General features: G+C 32.4%; 2 protein-coding genes and 22 non-coding genes across 24 annotated transcripts in view; 1 reads left to right on the forward strand and 23 right to left on the reverse strand.

Moving 5' to 3' along the window:
* LOC107446022 (uncharacterized) overlaps positions 1-18076 on the forward strand; it is a 194463-nt gene that overhangs the window by 51961 nt on the left and 124426 nt on the right. The window lies entirely within an intron of this gene.
* Positions 1-18076, reverse strand: part of LOC147802258 (uncharacterized) — a 106614-nt gene that overhangs the window by 23968 nt on the left and 64570 nt on the right. The window lies entirely within an intron of this gene.
* Positions 24-94, reverse strand: TRNAW-CCA (transfer RNA tryptophan (anticodon CCA)). Its single transcript has one exon. It is a non-coding gene; the product is annotated as a tRNA-Trp (tRNA).
* Positions 1423-1494, reverse strand: TRNAW-CCA (transfer RNA tryptophan (anticodon CCA)). The gene has a single exon. It is a non-coding gene; the product is annotated as a tRNA-Trp (tRNA).
* TRNAW-CCA (transfer RNA tryptophan (anticodon CCA)) lies at positions 2823-2894 on the reverse strand. The gene has a single exon. It is a non-coding gene; the product is annotated as a tRNA-Trp (tRNA).
* On the reverse strand, positions 3871-3942 carry TRNAW-CCA (transfer RNA tryptophan (anticodon CCA)). The gene has a single exon. It is a non-coding gene; the product is annotated as a tRNA-Trp (tRNA).
* Positions 5271-5342, reverse strand: TRNAW-CCA (transfer RNA tryptophan (anticodon CCA)). Its single transcript has one exon. It is a non-coding gene; the product is annotated as a tRNA-Trp (tRNA).
* TRNAW-CCA (transfer RNA tryptophan (anticodon CCA)) lies at positions 6665-6736 on the reverse strand. The gene has a single exon. It is a non-coding gene; the product is annotated as a tRNA-Trp (tRNA).
* TRNAW-CCA (transfer RNA tryptophan (anticodon CCA)) lies at positions 7365-7436 on the reverse strand. The gene has a single exon. It is a non-coding gene; the product is annotated as a tRNA-Trp (tRNA).
* On the reverse strand, positions 8065-8135 carry TRNAW-CCA (transfer RNA tryptophan (anticodon CCA)). The gene has a single exon. It is a non-coding gene; the product is annotated as a tRNA-Trp (tRNA).
* On the reverse strand, positions 8765-8835 carry TRNAW-CCA (transfer RNA tryptophan (anticodon CCA)). The gene has a single exon. It is a non-coding gene; the product is annotated as a tRNA-Trp (tRNA).
* TRNAW-CCA (transfer RNA tryptophan (anticodon CCA)) lies at positions 9465-9535 on the reverse strand. Its single transcript has one exon. It is a non-coding gene; the product is annotated as a tRNA-Trp (tRNA).
* On the reverse strand, positions 9810-9881 carry TRNAW-CCA (transfer RNA tryptophan (anticodon CCA)). Its single transcript has one exon. It is a non-coding gene; the product is annotated as a tRNA-Trp (tRNA).
* On the reverse strand, positions 10160-10231 carry TRNAW-CCA (transfer RNA tryptophan (anticodon CCA)). Its single transcript has one exon. It is a non-coding gene; the product is annotated as a tRNA-Trp (tRNA).
* TRNAW-CCA (transfer RNA tryptophan (anticodon CCA)) lies at positions 10510-10581 on the reverse strand. Its single transcript has one exon. It is a non-coding gene; the product is annotated as a tRNA-Trp (tRNA).
* Positions 10860-10931, reverse strand: TRNAW-CCA (transfer RNA tryptophan (anticodon CCA)). The gene has a single exon. It is a non-coding gene; the product is annotated as a tRNA-Trp (tRNA).
* On the reverse strand, positions 11910-11981 carry TRNAW-CCA (transfer RNA tryptophan (anticodon CCA)). The gene has a single exon. It is a non-coding gene; the product is annotated as a tRNA-Trp (tRNA).
* On the reverse strand, positions 12260-12331 carry TRNAW-CCA (transfer RNA tryptophan (anticodon CCA)). Its single transcript has one exon. It is a non-coding gene; the product is annotated as a tRNA-Trp (tRNA).
* On the reverse strand, positions 14005-14076 carry TRNAW-CCA (transfer RNA tryptophan (anticodon CCA)). Its single transcript has one exon. It is a non-coding gene; the product is annotated as a tRNA-Trp (tRNA).
* On the reverse strand, positions 14355-14426 carry TRNAW-CCA (transfer RNA tryptophan (anticodon CCA)). Its single transcript has one exon. It is a non-coding gene; the product is annotated as a tRNA-Trp (tRNA).
* TRNAW-CCA (transfer RNA tryptophan (anticodon CCA)) lies at positions 15055-15126 on the reverse strand. The gene has a single exon. It is a non-coding gene; the product is annotated as a tRNA-Trp (tRNA).
* TRNAW-CCA (transfer RNA tryptophan (anticodon CCA)) lies at positions 15405-15476 on the reverse strand. The gene has a single exon. It is a non-coding gene; the product is annotated as a tRNA-Trp (tRNA).
* TRNAW-CCA (transfer RNA tryptophan (anticodon CCA)) lies at positions 16455-16526 on the reverse strand. The gene has a single exon. It is a non-coding gene; the product is annotated as a tRNA-Trp (tRNA).
* Positions 16805-16876, reverse strand: TRNAW-CCA (transfer RNA tryptophan (anticodon CCA)). Its single transcript has one exon. It is a non-coding gene; the product is annotated as a tRNA-Trp (tRNA).

Consider the following 18076-nt stretch of genomic DNA (forward strand, 5'->3'; position numbering starts at 1 on the left):
GTAAAAGTTAAAAACTAACATATTGAACCGGACGTGATTTGAACACGCAACCTTCTGATCTGGAGTCAGACGCGCTACCGTTGCGCCACCGGGCGACGTTAGAAAACTTATACACCTATAGTTTAAATTACTTAGAAATATATAAAATTTGTTTTTGGAGATTCTTGTTACGATAGGAAATGCTGCTAAACCGTTTCTCAGGGATCAAACTGTTTTTAAATTGAAATATTACGTGGGAAAAAGAAATAAAATCATTCAGATTGACTAAACTCATCTATTGGCTACTTTTATATTTTGCCTCAGAATGAAATGCTTTGTTTAAAGATTTAAGAAGCAAAACCAGTTTAACTGTAAAAGTCAAAAAGTAACAATTTTGACCCGGACGTGATTTGAACACGCAACCTTCTGATCTGGAGTAAGACGCGCAACCGTTGCGCCACCAGGTGACGTTAGAAAACTTATACACCTATAATTTAAATTACTTAGAAATATATAAAATTTGTTTTAGGAGATTCTTGTTACGATAGGAAATGCTGCTAAAGCGTTTCTCAGGGATCAAACTGTTTTTAAATTGAAATATTACGTGGGAAAAAGAAATAAAATCATTCATATTGTCTAAACTCATCTATCAGTTAATTTTATTTATTGCCACAGAATGAAATTGCTTGTTTTAAGTTTTTGGTTGTAAAAAGAGTTTAACTGTAAAAGTTAAAAAGTAACATATTGACCCGGACGTGATTTGGACACGCATCCTTCTGATCTGAAGTCAAACGCGCTGCCGTTGCGAAACCGGGCCACGTTAGAAAACTTATACACCTATAATTTAAATTACTTAGAAATAAATAAAATTTGTTTTTGGGGATTCTTGTTACGATGGGAAATGCTGCTAAACCGTTTCTCAGGGATCAAACTGTTTTTAAATTGAAATATTACGTGGGAAAAAGAAATAAAATCATTCATATTGTCTAAACTCATCTATTAGTTAATTTTATTTATTGCCACAGAATGAAATTGCTTGTTTTAAGTTTTTAGTAGTAAAAAGAGTTTAACTGTAAAAGTTAAAAAGTAACATTTTGACCCTGACGCTATTTGAACTCGCAACCTTCTGATCTGCAGTCAGACGCGCTAACGTTGCGCCACCGGGCCACGTTAGAAAACTTACACACCTATAATTTAAATTACTTAGAAATATATAAAATTTATTTAGAGATTCTTGTTACGATAGGAAATGCTGCTAAACCGTTTCTCAGGGATCAAACTGTTTTTAAATTGAAATATTACGTGGGAAAAAGAAATAAAATCATTCATATTGTCTAAACTCATCTATCAGTTAATTTTATTTATTGCCACAGAATGAAATTGCTTGTTTTAAGTTTTTGGTAGTAAAAAGAGTTTAACTGTAAAAGTTAAAAAGTAACATATTCACCCGGACGTGATTTGAACACGCAACCTTCTGATCTGGAGTCAGACGCGCTGCCGTTGCGCCACCGGGCCACGTTAGAAAACTTATACACCTATAATTTAAATTACTTAGAAATATATAAAATTTGTTTTTGATGATTCTTGTTACGATGGGAAATGCTGCTAAACCGTTTCTCAGGGATCAAACTGATTTTAAATTGAAATATTACGTGGGAAAAAGAAATAAAATCATTCATATTGTCTAAACTCATCTATTAGTTAATTTTATTTATTGCCACAGAATGAAATTGCTTGTTTTAAGTTTTTAGGAGTAAAAAGAGTTTAACTGTAAAAGTTAGAAGATAACATTTTGAACCGGACGTGATTTGAACAGGCAACCTTCTGATCTGGAGTCAGACGCGCTGCCGTTGCGCCACCGGGCCACGTTAGAAAACTTATACGCCTATAATTTAAATTACTTAGAAATATATAAAATTTGTTTTTGGTGATTCTTGTTACGATGGGAAATGCTGCTAAACCGTTTCTCAGGGATCAAACTGTTTTTAAATTGAAATATTACGTGGGAAAAAGAAATAAAATCATTCATATTGTCTAAACTCATCTATTAGTTAATTTTATTTATTGCCACAGAATGAAATTGCTTGTTTTAAATTTTTAGTAGTAAAAAGAGTTTAACTGTAAAAGTTAAAAAGTAACATCTTGACCCTGACGTGATTTGAACACGCAACCTTCTGATCTGGAGTCAGCCGCGCTACCGTTGCGCCACCGGGCGACGTTAGAAAACTTATACACCTATAGTTTAAATTACTTAGAAATATATAAAATTTGTTTTTGGAGATTCTTGTTACGATAGGAAATGCTGCTAAACCGTTTCTCAGGGATCAAACTGTTTTTAAATTGAAATATTACGTGGGAAAAAGAAATAAAATCATTCATATTGTCTAAACTCATCTATTAGTTAATTTTATTGATTGCCACAGAATGAAATTGCTTGTATTAAGTTTTTAGTAGTAAAAAGAGTTTAACTGTAAAAGATAAAAAGTAACATTTTGACCCTGACGCTATTTGAACACGCAACCTTCTGATCTGCAGTCCGACGCGCTACCGTTGCGCCACCGGGCCACGTTAGAAAACTTATACACCTATAATTTAAATTACTTAGAAATATATAAAATTTATTTTTGGAGATTCTTGTGACGATAGGAAATGCTGCTAAACCGTTTCTCAGGGATCAAACTGTTCTTAAATTGAAATATTACGTGGGAAAAAGAAATAAAATCATTCATATTGTCTAAACTCATCTATCAGTTAATTTTATTTATTGCCACAGAATGAAATTGCTTGTTTTAAGTTTTTGGTAGTAAAAAGAGTTTAACTGTAAAAGTTAAAAAGTAACATATTGACCCGGACGTGATTTGAACACGCAACCTTCTGATCTGGAGTCAGACGCGCTGCCGTTGCGCCACGGGGCCACGTTAGAAAACTTATACACCTATAATTTAAATTACTTAGAAATATATAAAATTTGTTTTAGGAGATTCTTGTTACGATAGGAAATGCTGCTAAAGCGTTTCTCAGGGATCAAACTGTTTTTAAATTGAAATATTACGTGGGATTAAGAAATAAAATCATTCATATTGTCTAAACTCATCTATCAGTTAATTTTATTTATTGCCACAGAATGAAATTGCTTGTTTTAAGTTTTTGGTTGTAAAAAGAGTTTAACTGTAAAAGTTAAAAAGTAACATATTGACCCGGACGTGATTTGGACACGCATCCTTCTGATCTGAAGTCAAACGCGCTGCCGTTGCGAAACCGGGCCACGTTAGAAAACTTATACACCTATAATTTAAATTACTTAGAAATAAATAAAATTTGTTTTTGGGGATTCTTGTTACGATGGGAAATGCTGCTAAACCGTTTCTCAGGGATCAAACTGTTTTTAAATTGAAATATTACGTGGGAAAAAGAAATAAAATCATTCATATTGTCTAAACTCATCTATTAGTTAATTTTATTTATTGCCACAGAATGAAATTGCTTGTTTTAAGTTTTTAGTAGTAAAAAGAGTTTAACTGTAAAAGTTAAAAAGTAACATTTTGACCCTGACGCTATTTGAACTCGCAACCTTCTGATCTGCAGTCAGACGCGCTAACGTTGCGCCACCGGGCCACGTTAGAAAACTTACACACCTATAATTTAAATTACTTAGAAATATATAAAATTTATTTAGAGATTCTTGTTACGATAGGAAATGCTGCTAAACCGTTTCTCAGGGATCAAACTGTTTTTAAATTGAAATATTACGTGGGAAAAAGAAATAAAATCATTCATATTGTCTAAACTCATCTATCAGTTAATTTTATTTATTGCCACAGAATGAAATTGCTTGTTTTAAGTTTTTGGTAGTAAAAAGAGTTTAACTGTAAAAGTTAAAAAGTAACATATTCACCCGGACGTGATTTGAACACGCAACCTTCTGATCTGGAGTCAGACGCGCTGCCGTTGCGCCACCGGGCCACGTTAGAAAACTTATACACCTATAATTTAAATTACTTAGAAATATATAAAATTTGTTTTTGATGATTCTTGTTACGATGGGAAATGCTGCTAAACCGTTTCTCAGGGATCAAACTGATTTTAAATTGAAATATTACGTGGGAAAAAGAAATAAAATCATTCATATTGTCTAAACTCATCTATTAGTTAATTTTATTTATTGCCACAGAATGAAATTGCTTGTTTTAAGTTTTTAGGAGTAAAAAGAGTTTAACTGTAAAAGTTAGAAGATAACATTTTGAACCGGACGTGATTTGAACAGGCAACCTTCTGATCTGGAGTCAGACGCGCTGCCGTTGCGCCACCGGGCCACGTTAGAAAACTTATACGCCTATAATTTAAATTACTTAGAAATATATAAAATTTGTTTTTGGTGATTCTTGTTACGATGGGAAATGCTGCTAAACCGTTTCTCAGGGATCAAACTGTTTTTAAATTGAAATATTACGTGGGAAAAAGAAATAAAATCATTCATATTGTCTAAACTCATCTATTAGTTAATTTTATTTATTGCCACAGAATGAAATTGCTTGTTTTAAATTTTTAGTAGTAAAAAGAGTTTAACTGTAAAAGTTAAAAAGTAACATCTTGACCCTGACGTGATTTGAACACGCAACCTTCTGATCTGGAGTCAGCCGCGCTACCGTTGCGCCACCGGGCGACGTTAGAAAACTTATACACCTATAGTTTAAATTACTTAGAAATATATAAAATTTGTTTTTGGAGATTCTTGTTACGATAGGAAATGCTGCTAAACCGTTTCTCAGGGATCAAACTGTTTTTAAATTGAAATATTACGTGGGAAAAAGAAATAAAATCATTCATATTGTCTAAACTCATCTATTAGTTAATTTTATTGATTGCCACAGAATGAAATTGCTTGTATTAAGTTTTTAGTAGTAAAAAGAGTTTAACTGTAAAAGATAAAAAGTAACATTTTGACCCTGACGCTATTTGAACACGCAACCTTCTGATCTGCAGTCCGACGCGCTACCGTTGCGCCACCGGGCCACGTTAGAAAACTTATACACCTATAATTTAAATTACTTAGAAATATATAAAATTTATTTTTGGAGATTCTTGTGACGATAGGAAATGCTGCTAAACCGTTTCTCAGGGATCAAACTGTTCTTAAATTGAAATATTACGTGGGAAAAAGAAATAAAATCATTCATATTGTCTAAACTCATCTATCAGTTAATTTTATTTATTGCCACAGAATGAAATTGCTTGTTTTAAGTTTTTGGTAGTAAAAAGAGTTTAACTGTAAAAGTTAAAAAGTAACATATTGACCCGGACGTGATTTGAACACGCAACCTTCTGATCTGGAGTCAGACGCGCTGCCGTTGCGCCACGGGGCCACGTTAGAAAACTTATACACCTATAATTTAAATTACTTAGAAATATATAAAATTTGTTTTTGGTGATTCTTGTTACGATAGGAAATGCTGCTAAACCGTTTCTCAGGGATCAAACTGTTTTTAAATTGAAATATTACGTGGGAAAAAGAAATAAAATCATTCATATTGTCTAAACTCATCTATTAGTTAATTTTATTTATTGCCACAGAATGAAATTGCTTGTTTTAAGTTTTTAGTAGTAAAAAGAGTTTAACTGTAAAAGTTAAAAAGTAACATCTTGACCCTGACGTGATTTGAACACGCAACCTTCTGATCTGGAGTCAGACGCGCTACCGTTGCGCCACCGGTTCACGTTAGAAAACTTATACACCTATAATTTAAATTACTTAGAAATATATAAAATTAATTTTTGGAGAATCTTGTTACGATAGGAAATGCTGCTAAACCGTTTCTCAGGGATCAAACTGTTTTTAAATTGAAATATTACGTGGGAAAAAGAAATAAAATCATTCATATTGTCTAAACTCATCTATTAGTTAATTTTATTTATTGCCACAGAATGAAATTGCTTGTTTTAAGTTTTTAGTAGTAAAAAGAGTTGAACTGTAAAAGTTAAAAACTAACATATTGAACCGGACGTGATTTGAACACGCAACCTTCTAATCTGGAGTCAGACGCGCTACCGGTTCGGCCCCGGCGACGTTAGAAAACTTATACACCTATAGTTTAAATTACTTAGAAATATATAAAATTTATTTTTGGAGATTGTTGATAGGAAATGCTGCTAAACCGTTTCTCAGGGATCAAACTGTTTTTAAATTGAAATATTACGTGGGAAAAAGAAATAAAATCATTCATATTGTCTAAACTCATCTATTAGTTAATTTTATTTATTGCCACAGAATGAAATTGCTTGTATTAAGTTTTTAGTAGTAAAAAGAGTTTAACTGTAAAAGTTAAAAAGTAACATTTTGACCCTGACGCTATTTGAACACGCAACCTTCTGATCTGCAGTCCGACGCGCTACCGTTGCGCCACCGGGCCACGTTAGAAAACTTATACACCTATAATTTAAATTACTTAGAAATATATAAAATTTATTTTTGGAGATTCTTGTTACGATAGGAAATGCTGCTAAACCGTTTCTCAGGGATCAAACTGTTCTTAAATTGAAATATTACGTGGGAAAAAGAAATAAAATCATTCATATTGTCTAAACTCATCTATCAGTTAATTTTATTTATTGCCACAGAATGAAATTGCTTGTTTTAAGTTTTTGGTAGTAAAAAGAGTTTAACTGTAAAAGTTAAAAAGTAACATATTGACCCGGACGTGATTTGAACACGCAACCTTCTGATCTGGAGTCAGACGCGCTGCCGTTGCGCCACCGGGCCACGTTAGAAAACTTATACACCTATAATTTAAATTACTTAGAAATATGTAAAATTTGTTTTTGGAGATTCTTGTTACGATGGGAAATGCTGCTAAACCGTTTCTCAGGGATCAAACTGTTTTTAAATTGAAATATTACGTGGGAAAAAGAAATAAAATCATTCATATTGTCTAAACTCATCTATTAGTTAATTTTATTGATTGCCACAGAATGAAATTGCTTGTATTAAGTTTTTAGTAGTAAAAAGATTTTAACTGTAAAAGTTAAAAAGTAACATTTTGACCCTGACGCTATTTGAACACGCAACCTTCTGATCTGCAGTCCGACGCGCTACCGTTGCGCCACCGGGCCACGTTAGAAAACTTATACATCTATAATTTAAATTACTTAGAAATATATAAAATTTATTTTTGGAGATTCTTGTTACGATAGGAAATGCTGCTAAACCGTTTCTCAGGGATCAAACTGTTTTTAAATTGAAATATTACGTGGGAAAAAGAAATAAAATCATTCATATTGTCTAAACTCATCTATCAGTTAATTTTATTTATAGCCACAGAATGAAATTGCTTGTTTTAAGTTTTTGGTAGTAAAAAGAGTTTAACTGTAAAAGTTAAAAAGTAACATATTGACCCGGACGTGATTTGAACACGCAACCTTCTGATCTGGAGTCAGACGCGCTGCCGTTGCGCCACCGGGCCACGTTAGAAAACTTATACACCTATAATTTAAATTACTTAGAAATATATAAAATTTGTTTTTGGTGATTCTTGTTACGATGGGAAATGCTGCTAAACCGTTTCTCATTGATCAAACTGTTTTTAAATTGAAATATTACGTGGGAAAAAGAAATAAAATCATTCATATTGTCTAGACTCATCTATTAGTTAATTTTATTTATTGCCACAGAATGAAATTGCTTGTTTTAAGTTTTTAGTAGTAAAAAGAGTTTAACTGTAAAAGTTAAAAAGTAACATCTTGACCCTGACGTGATTTGAGCACGCAACCTTCTGATCCGGAGTCAGACGCGCTACCGTTGCGCCACCGGTTCACGTTAGAAAACTTATACACCTATAATTTAAATTACTTAGAAATATATAAAATTTATTTTTGGAGATTCTTGTTACGATAGGAAATGCTGCTAAACCGTTTCTCAGGGATCAAACTGTTTTTAAATTGAAATATTACGTGGGAAAAAGAAATAAAATCATTCATATTGTCTAAACTCATCTATTAGTTAATTTTATTTATTGCCACAGAATGAAATTGCTTGTTTTAAGTTTTTAGTAGTAAAAAGAGTTTAACTGTAAAAGTTAAAAACTAACATATTGAACCGGACGTGATTTGAACACGCAACCTTCTGATCTGGAGTCAGACGCGCTACCGTTGCGCCACCGGGCGACGTTAGAAAACTTATACACCTATAGTTTAAATTACTTAGAAATATATAAAATTTGTTTTTGGAGATTCTTGTTACGATAGGAAATGCTGCTAAACCGTTTCTCAGGGATCAAACTGTTTTTAAATTGAAATATTACGTGGGAAAAAGAAATAAAATCATTCATATTGTCTAAACTCATCTATTAGTTAATTTTATTTATTGCCACAGAATGAAATTGCTTGTTTTAAGTTTTTAGTAGTAAAAAGAGTTTAACTGTAAAAGTTAAAAAGTAACATCTTGACCCTGACGTGATTTGAACACGCAACTTTCTGATCTGGAGTCAGACGCGCTACCGTTGCGCCACCGGTTCACGGTAGAAAACTTATACACCTATAATTTAAATTACTTAGAAATATATAAAATTTATTTTTGGAGATTCTTGTTACGATAGGAAATGCTGCTAAACCGTTTCTCAGGGATCAAACTGTTTTTAAATTGAAATATTACGTGGGAAAAAGAAATAAAATCATTCATATTGTCTAAACTCATCTATTAGTTAATTTTATTTATTGCCACAGAATGAAATTGCTTGTTTTAAGTTTTTAGTAGTAAAAAGAGTTGAACTGTAAAAGTTAAAAACTAACATATTGAACCGGACGTGATTTGAACACGCAACCTTCTGATCTGGAGTCAGACGCGCTACCGTTGCGCCACCGGGCGACGTTAGAAAACTTATACACCTATAGTTTAAATTACTTAGAAATATATAAAATTTGTTTTTGGAGATTCTTGTTACGATAGGAAATGCTGCTAAACCGTTTCTCAGGGATCAAACTGTTTTTAAATTGAAATATTACGTGGGAAAAAGAAATAAAATCATTCATATTGTCTAAACTCATCTATTAGTTAATTTTATTTATTGCCACAGAATGAAATTGCTTGTTTTAAGTTTTTAGTAGTAAAAAGAGTTTAACTGTAAAAGTTAAAAAGTAACATCTTGACCCTGACGTGATTTGAACACGCAACCTTCTGATCTGGAGTCAGACGCGCTACCGTTGCGCCACCGGTTCACGGTAGAAAACTTATACACCTATAATTTAAATTACTTAGAAATATATAAAATTTATTTTTGGAGATTCTTGTTACGATAGGAAATGCTGCTAAACCGTTTCTCAGGGATCAAACTGTTTTTAAATTGAAATATTACGTGGGAAAAAGAAATAAAATCATTCATATTGTCTAAACTCATCTATTAGTTAATTTTATTTATTGCCACAGAATGAAATTGCTTGTTTTAAGTTTTTAGTAGTAAAAAGAGTTGAACTGTAAAAGTTAAAAACTAACATATTGAACCGGACGTGATTTGAACACGCAACCTTCTGATCTGGAGTCAGACGCGCTACCGTTGCGCCACCGGGCGACGTTAGAAAACTTATACACCTATAGTTTAAATTACTTAGAAATATATAAAATTTGTTTTTGGAGATTGTTGATAGGAAATGCTGCTAAACCGTTTCTCAGGGATCAAACTGTTTTTAAATTGAAATATTACGTGGGAAAAAGAAATAAAATCATTCATATTGTCTAAAATCATCTATCAGTTAATTTTATTTATTGCCACAGAATGAAATTGCTTGTTTTAAGTTTTTGGTTGTAAAAAGAGTTTAACTGTAAAAGTTAAAAAGAAACATCTTGACCCGGACGTGATTTGAACACGCAACCTTCTGATCTGGAGTCAGACGCGCTACCGTTGCGCCACCGGGCCACGTTAGAAAACTTATACACCTATAATTTAATTTACTTAGAAATATGTAACATTTGTTTTTGGAGATTGTTGTTACGATGGGAAATGCTGCTAAACCGTTTCTCAGGGATCAAACTGTTTTTAAATTGAAATCTTACGTGGGAAAAAGAAATAAAATCATTCATATTGTCAAAACTCATCTATCAGTTAATTTTATTTATTGCCACAGAATGAAATTGCTTGTTTTAAGTTTTTGGTGGGAAAAAGAGTTTAACTGTAAAAGTTAAAAAGTAACATCTTGACCCGGACGTGATTTGAACACGCAACCTTCTGATCTGGAGTCAGACGCGCTACCGTTGCGCCACCGGTTCACGTTAGAAAACTTACACACCTATAATTTAAATTACTTAGAAATACATAAAATTTGTTTTTGGAGATTCTTGTTACGATAGGAAATGCTGCTAAACCGTTTCTCAGGGATCAAACTGTTTTTAAATTGAAATATTACGTGGGAAAAAGAAATAAAATCATTCATATTGTCTAATATCATCTATCAGTTAATTTTATTTATTGCCACAGAATGAAATTGCTTGTTTTAAGTTTTTGGTTGTAAAAAGAGTTTAACTGTAAAAGTTAAAAAGAAACATCTTGACCCGGACGTGATTTGAACGCGCAACCTTCTGATCTGGAGTCAGACGCGCTACCGTTGCGCCACCGGGCCACGTTAGAAAACTTATACACCTATAATTTAATTTACTTAGAAATATGTAACATTTGTTTTTGGAGATTGTTGTTACGATGGGAAATGCTGCTAAACCGTTTCTCAGGGATCAAACTGTTTTTAAATTGAAATCTTACGTGGGAAAAAGAAATAAAATCATTCATATTGTCAAAACTCATCTATCAGTTAATTTTATTTATTGCCACAGAATGAAATTGCTTGTTTTAAGTTTTTGGTGGTAAAAAGAGTTTAACTGTAAAAGTTAAAAAGTAACATCTTGACCCGGACGTGATTTGAACACGCAACCTTCTAATCTGGAGTCAGACGCGCTACCGTTGCGCCACCGGTTCACGTTAGAAAACTTACACACCTATAATTTAAATTACTTAGAAATATATAAAATTTGTTTTTGGTGATTCTTGTTACGATGGGAAATGCTGCTAAACCGTTTCTCATTGATCAAACTGTTTTTAAATTGAAATATTACGTGGGAAAAAGAAATAAAATCATTCATATTGTCTAAACTCATCTATTAGTTAATTTTATTTATTGCCACAGAATGAAATTGCTTGTTTTAAGTTTTTAGTAGTAAAAAGAGTTTAACTGTAAAAGTTAAAAAGTAACATCTTGACCCTGACGTGATTTGAACACGCAACCTTCTGATCTAGAGTCAGACGCGCTACCGTTGCGCCACCGGTTCACGTTAGAAAACTTATACACCTATAATTTAAATTACTTAGAAATATATAAAATTTATTTTTGGAGATTCTTGTTATGATAGGAAATGCTGCTAAACCGTTTCTCAGGGATCAAACTGTTTTTAAATTGAAATATTACGTGGGAAAAAGAAATAAAATCATTCATATTGTCAAAACTCATCTATTAGTTAATTTTATTTATTGCCACAGAATGAAATTGCTTGTTTTAAGTTTTTAGTAGTAAAAAGAGTTTCACTGTAAAAGTTAAAAAGTAACATCTTGACCCTGACGTGATTTGAACACGCAACCTTCTGATCTGGAGTCAGACGCGCTACCGTTGCGCCACCGGTTCACGTTAGAAAACTTATACACCTATAATTTAATTTACTTAGAAATATGTAAAATTTGTTTTTGGAGATTGTTGTTACGATGGGAAATGCTGCTAAACAGTTTCTCAGGGATCAAACTGTTTTTAAATTGAAATCTTTCGTGGGAAAAAGAAATAAAATCATTCATATTGTCAAAACTCATCTATCAGTTAATTTTATTTATTGCCACAGAATGAAATTGCTTGTTTTAAGTTTTTGGTGGTAAAAAGAGTTTAACTGTAAAAGTTAAAAAGTAACATCTTGACCCGGACGTGATTTGAACACGCAACCTTCTGATCTGGAGTCAGACGCGCTACCGTTGCGCCACCGGTTCACGTTAGAAAACTTACACACCTATAATTTAAATTACTTAGAAATATATAAAATTTGTTTTTGGAGATTCTTGTTACGTTAGGAAATGCTGCTAAACCGTTTCTCAGGGATCAAACTGTTTTTAAATTGAAATATTACGTGGGAAGAAGAAATAAAATCATTCATATTGTCTAAACTCATCTATTAGTTAATTTTATTTATTGCCACAGAACGAAATTGCTTGTTTTAAGATTTTGGTAGTAAAAAGAGTTTAACTGTAAAAGTTAAAAAGTAACACATTGACCCGGACGTGATTTGAACACGCAACCTTCCGATCTGGAGTCAGACGCGCTACCGTTGCGCCACCGGGCGACGTTAGAAAACTTATACACCTATAATTTAAATTACTTAGAAATATGTAAAATTTGTTTTTGGAGATTCTTGTTACGATGGGAAATGCTGCTAAACCGTTTCTCAGGGATCAAACTGTTTTTAAATTGAAATATTACGTGGGAAAAAGAAATAAAATCATTCATATTGTCTAAACTCATCTATTAGTTAATTTTATTGATTGCCACAGAATGAAATTGCTTGTATTAAGTTTTTAGTAGTAAAAAGAGTTTAACTGTAAAAGTTAAAAAGTAACATTTTGACCCTGACGCTATTTGAACACGCAACCTTCTGATCTGCAGTCCGACGCGCTACCGTTGCGCCACCGGGCCACGTTAGAAAACTTATACACCTATAATTTAAATTACTTAGAAATATATAAAATTTATTTTTGGAGATTCTTGTTACGATAGGAAATGCTGCTAAACCGTTTCTCAGGGATCAAACTGTTTTTAAATTGAAATATTACGTGGGAAAAAGAAATAAAATCATTCATATTGTCTAAACTCATCTATTAGTTAATTTTATTTATTGCCACAGAATGAAATTGCTTGTTTTAAGTTTTTAGTAGTAAAAAGAGTTTAACTGTAAAAGTTAAAAACTAACATATTGAACCGGACGTGATTTGAACACGCAACCTTCTGATCTGGAGTCAGACGCGCTACCGTTGCGCCACTGGGCGACGTTAGAAAACTTATACACCTATAGTTTAAATTACTTAGAAATATATAAAATTTGTTTTTGGAGATTCTTGTTACGATAGGAAATGCTGCTAAACCGTTTCTCAGGGATCAAACTGTTTTTAAATTGAAATATTACGTGGGAAAAAGAAATAAAATCATTCATATTGTCTAAACTCATCTATTAGTTAATTTTATTTATTGCCACAGAATGAAATTGCTTGTTTTAAGTTTTTAGTAGTAAAAAGAGTTTAACTGTAAAAGTTAAAAAGTAACATCTTGACCCTGACGTGATTTGAACACGCAACCTTCTGATCTGGAGTCAGACGCGCTACCGTTGCGCCACCGGTTCACGTTAGAAAACTTATACACCTATAATTTAAATTACTTAGAAATATATAAAATTTATTTTTGGAGATTCTTGTTACGATAGGAAATGCTGCTAAACCGTTTCTCAGGGATGAAACTGTTTTTAAATTGAAATATTACGTGGGAAAAAGAAATAAAATCATTCATATTGTCTAAACTCATCTATTAGTTAATTTTATTTATTGCCACAGAATGAAATTGCTTGTTTTAAGTTTTTAGTAGTAAAAAGAGTTGAACTGTAAAAGTTAAAAACTAACATATTGAACTGGACGTGATTTGAACACGCAACCTTCTGATCTGGAGTCAGACGCGCTACCGTTGCGCCTCCGGGCGACGTTAGAAAACTTATACACCTATAGTTTAAATTACTTAGAAATATATAAAATTTGTTTTTGGAGATTGTTGATAGGAAATGCTGCTAAACCGTTTCTCAGGGATCAAACTGTTTTTAAATTAAAATATTACGTGGGAAAAAGAAATAAAATCATTCATATTGTCTAAAATCATCTATCAGTTAATTTTATTTATTGCCACAGAATGAAATTGCTTGTTTTAAGTTTTTGGTTGTAAAAAGAGTTTAACTGTAAAAGTTAAAAAGAAACATCTTGACCCGGACGTGATTTGAACACGCAACCTTCTGATCTGGAGTCAGACGCGCTACCGTTGCGCCACCGGGCCACGTTAGAAAACTTATACACCTATAATTTGATTTACTTAGAAATATGTAACATTTGTTTTTGGAGATTGTTGTTACGATGGGAAATGCTGCTAAACCGTTTCTCAGGGATCAAACTGTTTTTAAATTGAAATCTTACGTGGGAAAAAGAAATAAAATCATTCATATTGTCAAAACTCATCTATCAGTTAATTTTATTTATTGCCACAGAATGAAATTGCTTGTTTTAAGTTTTTGGTGGTAAAAAGAGTTTAACTGTAAAAGTTAAAAAACAACATCTTGACCCGGACGTGATTTGAACACGCAACCTTCTGATCTGGAGTCAGACGCGCTTCCGTTGCGCCACCGGTTCACGTTAGAAAACTTACACACCTATAATTTAAATTACTTAGAAATATATAAAATTTGTTTTTGGAGATTCTTGTTACGATAGGAAATGCTGCTAAACCGTTTCTCAGGGATCAAACTGTTTTTAAATTGAAATATTACGTGGGAAAAAGAAATAAAATCATTCATATTGTCTAAAATCATCTATCAGTTAATTTTATTTATTGCCACAGAATGAAATTGCTTGTTTTAAGTTTTTAGTAGTAAAAAGAGTTTAACTGTAAAAGTTAAAAAGTAACATCTTGACCCTGACGTGATTTGAACACGCAACCTTCTGATCTGGAGTCAGACGCGCTACCGTTGCGCCACCGGTTCACGTTAGAAAACTTATACACCTATAATTTAAATTACTTAGAAATATATAAAATTTATTTTTGGAGATTCTTGTTACGATAGGAAATGCTGCTAAACCGTTTCTCAGGGATCAAACTGTTTTTAAATTGAAATATTACGTGGGAAAAAGAAATAAAATCATTCATATTGTCTAAACTCATCTATTAGTTAATTTTATTTATTGCCACAGAATGAAATTGCTTGTTTTAAGTTTTTAGTAGTAAAAAGAGTTGAACTGTAAAAGTTAAAAAGAAACATCTTGACCCGGACGTGATTTGAACACGCAACCTTCTGATCTGGAGTCAGACGCGCTACCGTTGCGCCACCGGGCCACGTTAGAAAACTTATACACCTATAATTTGATTTACTTAGAAATATGTAACATTTGTTTTTGGAGATTGTTGTTACGATGGGAAATGCTGCTAAACCGTTTCTCAGGGATCAAACTGTTTTTAAATTGAAATCTTACGTGGGAAAAAGAAATAAAATCATTCATATTGTCAAAACTCATCTATCAGTTAATTTTATTTATTGCCACAGAATGAAATTGCTTGTTTTAAGTTTTTGGTGGTAAAAAGAGTTTAACTGTAAAAGTTAAAAAATAACATCTTGACCCGGACGTGATTTGAACACGCAACCTTCTGATCTGGAGTCAGACGCGCTTCCGTTGCGCCACCGGTTCACGTTAGAAAACTTACACACCTATAATTTAAATTACTTAGAAATATATAAAATTTGTTTTTGGAGATTCTTGTTACGATAGGAAATGCTGCTAAACCGTTTCTCAGGGATCAAACTGTTTTTAAATTGAAATATTACGTGGGAAAAAGAAATAAAATCATTCATATTGTCTAAAATCATCTATTAGTTAATTTTATTTATTGCCACAGAATGAAATTGCTTGTTTTAAGTTTTTAGTAGTAAAAAGAGTTTAACTGTAAAAGTTAAAAAGTAACATCTTGACCCTGACGTGATTTGAACACGCAACCTTCTGATCTAGAGTCAGACGCGCTACCGTTGCGCCACCGGTTCACGTTAGAAAACTTATACACCTATAATTTAAATTACTTAGAAATATATAAAATTTATTTTTGGAGATTCTTGTTATGATAGGAAATGCTGCTAAACCGTTTCTCAGGGATCAAACTGTTTTTAAATTGAAATATTACGTGGGAAAAAGAAATAAAATCATTCATATTGTCAAAACTCATCTATTAGTTAATTTTATTTATTGCCACAGAATGAAATTGCTTGTTTTAAGTTTTTAGTAGTAAAAAGAGTTTCACTGTAAAAGTTAAAAAGTAACATCTTGACCCTGACGTGATTTGAACACGCAACCTTCTGATCTGGAGTCAGACGCGCTACCGTTGCGCCACCGGTTCACGTTAGAAAACTTATACACCTATAATTTAATTTACTTAGAAATATGTAAAATTTGTTTTTGGAGATTGTTGTTACGATGGGAAATGCTGCTAAACAGTTTCTCAGGGATCAAACTGTTTTTAAATTGAAATCTTTCGTGGGAAAAAGAAATAAAATCATTCATATTGTCAAAACTCATCTATCAGTTAATTTTATTTATTGCCACAGAATGAAATTGCTTGTTTTAAGTTTTTGGTGGTAAAAAGAGTTTAACTGTAAAAGTTAAAAAGTAACATCTTGACCCGGACGTGATTTGAACACGCAACCTTCTGATCTGGAGTCAGACGCGCTACCGTTGCGCCACCGGTTCACGTAAGAAAACTTACACACCTATAATTTAAATTACTTAGAAATATATAAAATTTGTTTTTGGAGATTCTTGTTACGTTAGGAAATGCTGCTAAACCGTTTCTCAGGGATCAAACTGTTTTTAAATTGAAATATTACGTGGGAAGAAGAAATAAAATCATTCATATTGTCTAAACTCATCTATTAGTTAATTTTATTTATTGCCACAGAACGAAATTGCTTGTTTTAAGATTTTGGTAGTAAAAAGAGTTTAACTGTAAAAGTTAAAAAGTAACACATTGACCCGGACGTGATTTGAACACGCAACCTTCCGATCTGGAGTCAGACGCGCTACCGTTGCGCCACCGGGCGACGTTAGAAAACTTATACACCTATAATTTAAATTACTTAGAAATATGTAAAATTTGTTTTTGGAGATTCTTGTTACGATGGGAAATGCTGCTAAACCGTTTCTCAGGGATCAAACTGTTTTTAAATTGAAATATTACGTGGGAAAAAGAAATAAAATCATTCATATTGTCTAAACTCATCTATTAGTTAATTTTATTGATTGCCACAGAATGAAATTGCTTGTATTAAGTTTTTAGTAGTAAAAAGAGTTTAACTGTAAAAGTTAAAAAGTAACATTTTGACCCTGACGCTATTTGAACACGCAACCTTCTGATCTGCAGTCCGACGCGCTACCGTTGCGCCACCGGGCCACGTTAGAAAACTTATACACCTATAATTTAAATTACTTAGAAATATATAAAATTTATTTTTGGAGATTCTTGTTACGATAGGAAATGCTGCTAAACCGTTTCTCAGGGATCAAACTGTTTTTAAATTGAAATATTACGTGGGAAAAAGAAATAAAATCATTCATATTGTCTAAACTCATCTATTAGTTAATTTTATTTATTGCCACAGAATGAAATTGCTTGTTTTAAGTTTTTAGTAGTAAAAAGAGTTTAACTGTAAAAGTTAAAAACTAACATATTGAACCGGACGTGATTTGAACACGCAACCTTCTGATCTGGAGTCAGACGCGCTACCGTTGCGCCACTGGGCGACGTTAGAAAACTTATACACCTATAGTTTAAATTACTTAGAAATATATAAAATTTGTTTTTGGAGATTCTTGTTACGATAGGAAATGCTGCTAAACCGTTTCTCAGGGATCAAACTGTTTTTAAATTGAAATATTACGTGGGAAAAAGAAATAAAATCATTCATATTGTCTAAACTCATCTATTAGTTAATTTTATTTATTGCCACAGAATGAAATTGCTTGTTTTAAGTTTTTAGTAGTAAAAAGAGTTTAACTGTAAAAGTTAAAAAGTAACATCTTGACCCTGACGTGATTTGAACACGCAACCTTCTGATCTGGAGTCAGACGCGCTACCGTTGCGCCACCGGTTCACGTTAGAAAACTTATACACCTATAATTTAAATTACTTAGAAATATATAAAATTTATTTTTGGAGATTCTTGTTACGATAGGAAATGCTGCTAAACCGTTTCTCAGGGATCAAACTGTTTTTAAATTGAAATATTACGTGGGAAAAAGAA

The sequence above is a fragment of the Parasteatoda tepidariorum genome, chromosome 10, assembly GCF_982258835.1.
Source record: "Parasteatoda tepidariorum strain Cologne lab strain chromosome 10, Ptep-v5.0, whole genome shotgun sequence".
Classification (NCBI taxonomy): Eukaryota; Metazoa; Arthropoda; class Arachnida; order Araneae; family Theridiidae; genus Parasteatoda; species Parasteatoda tepidariorum.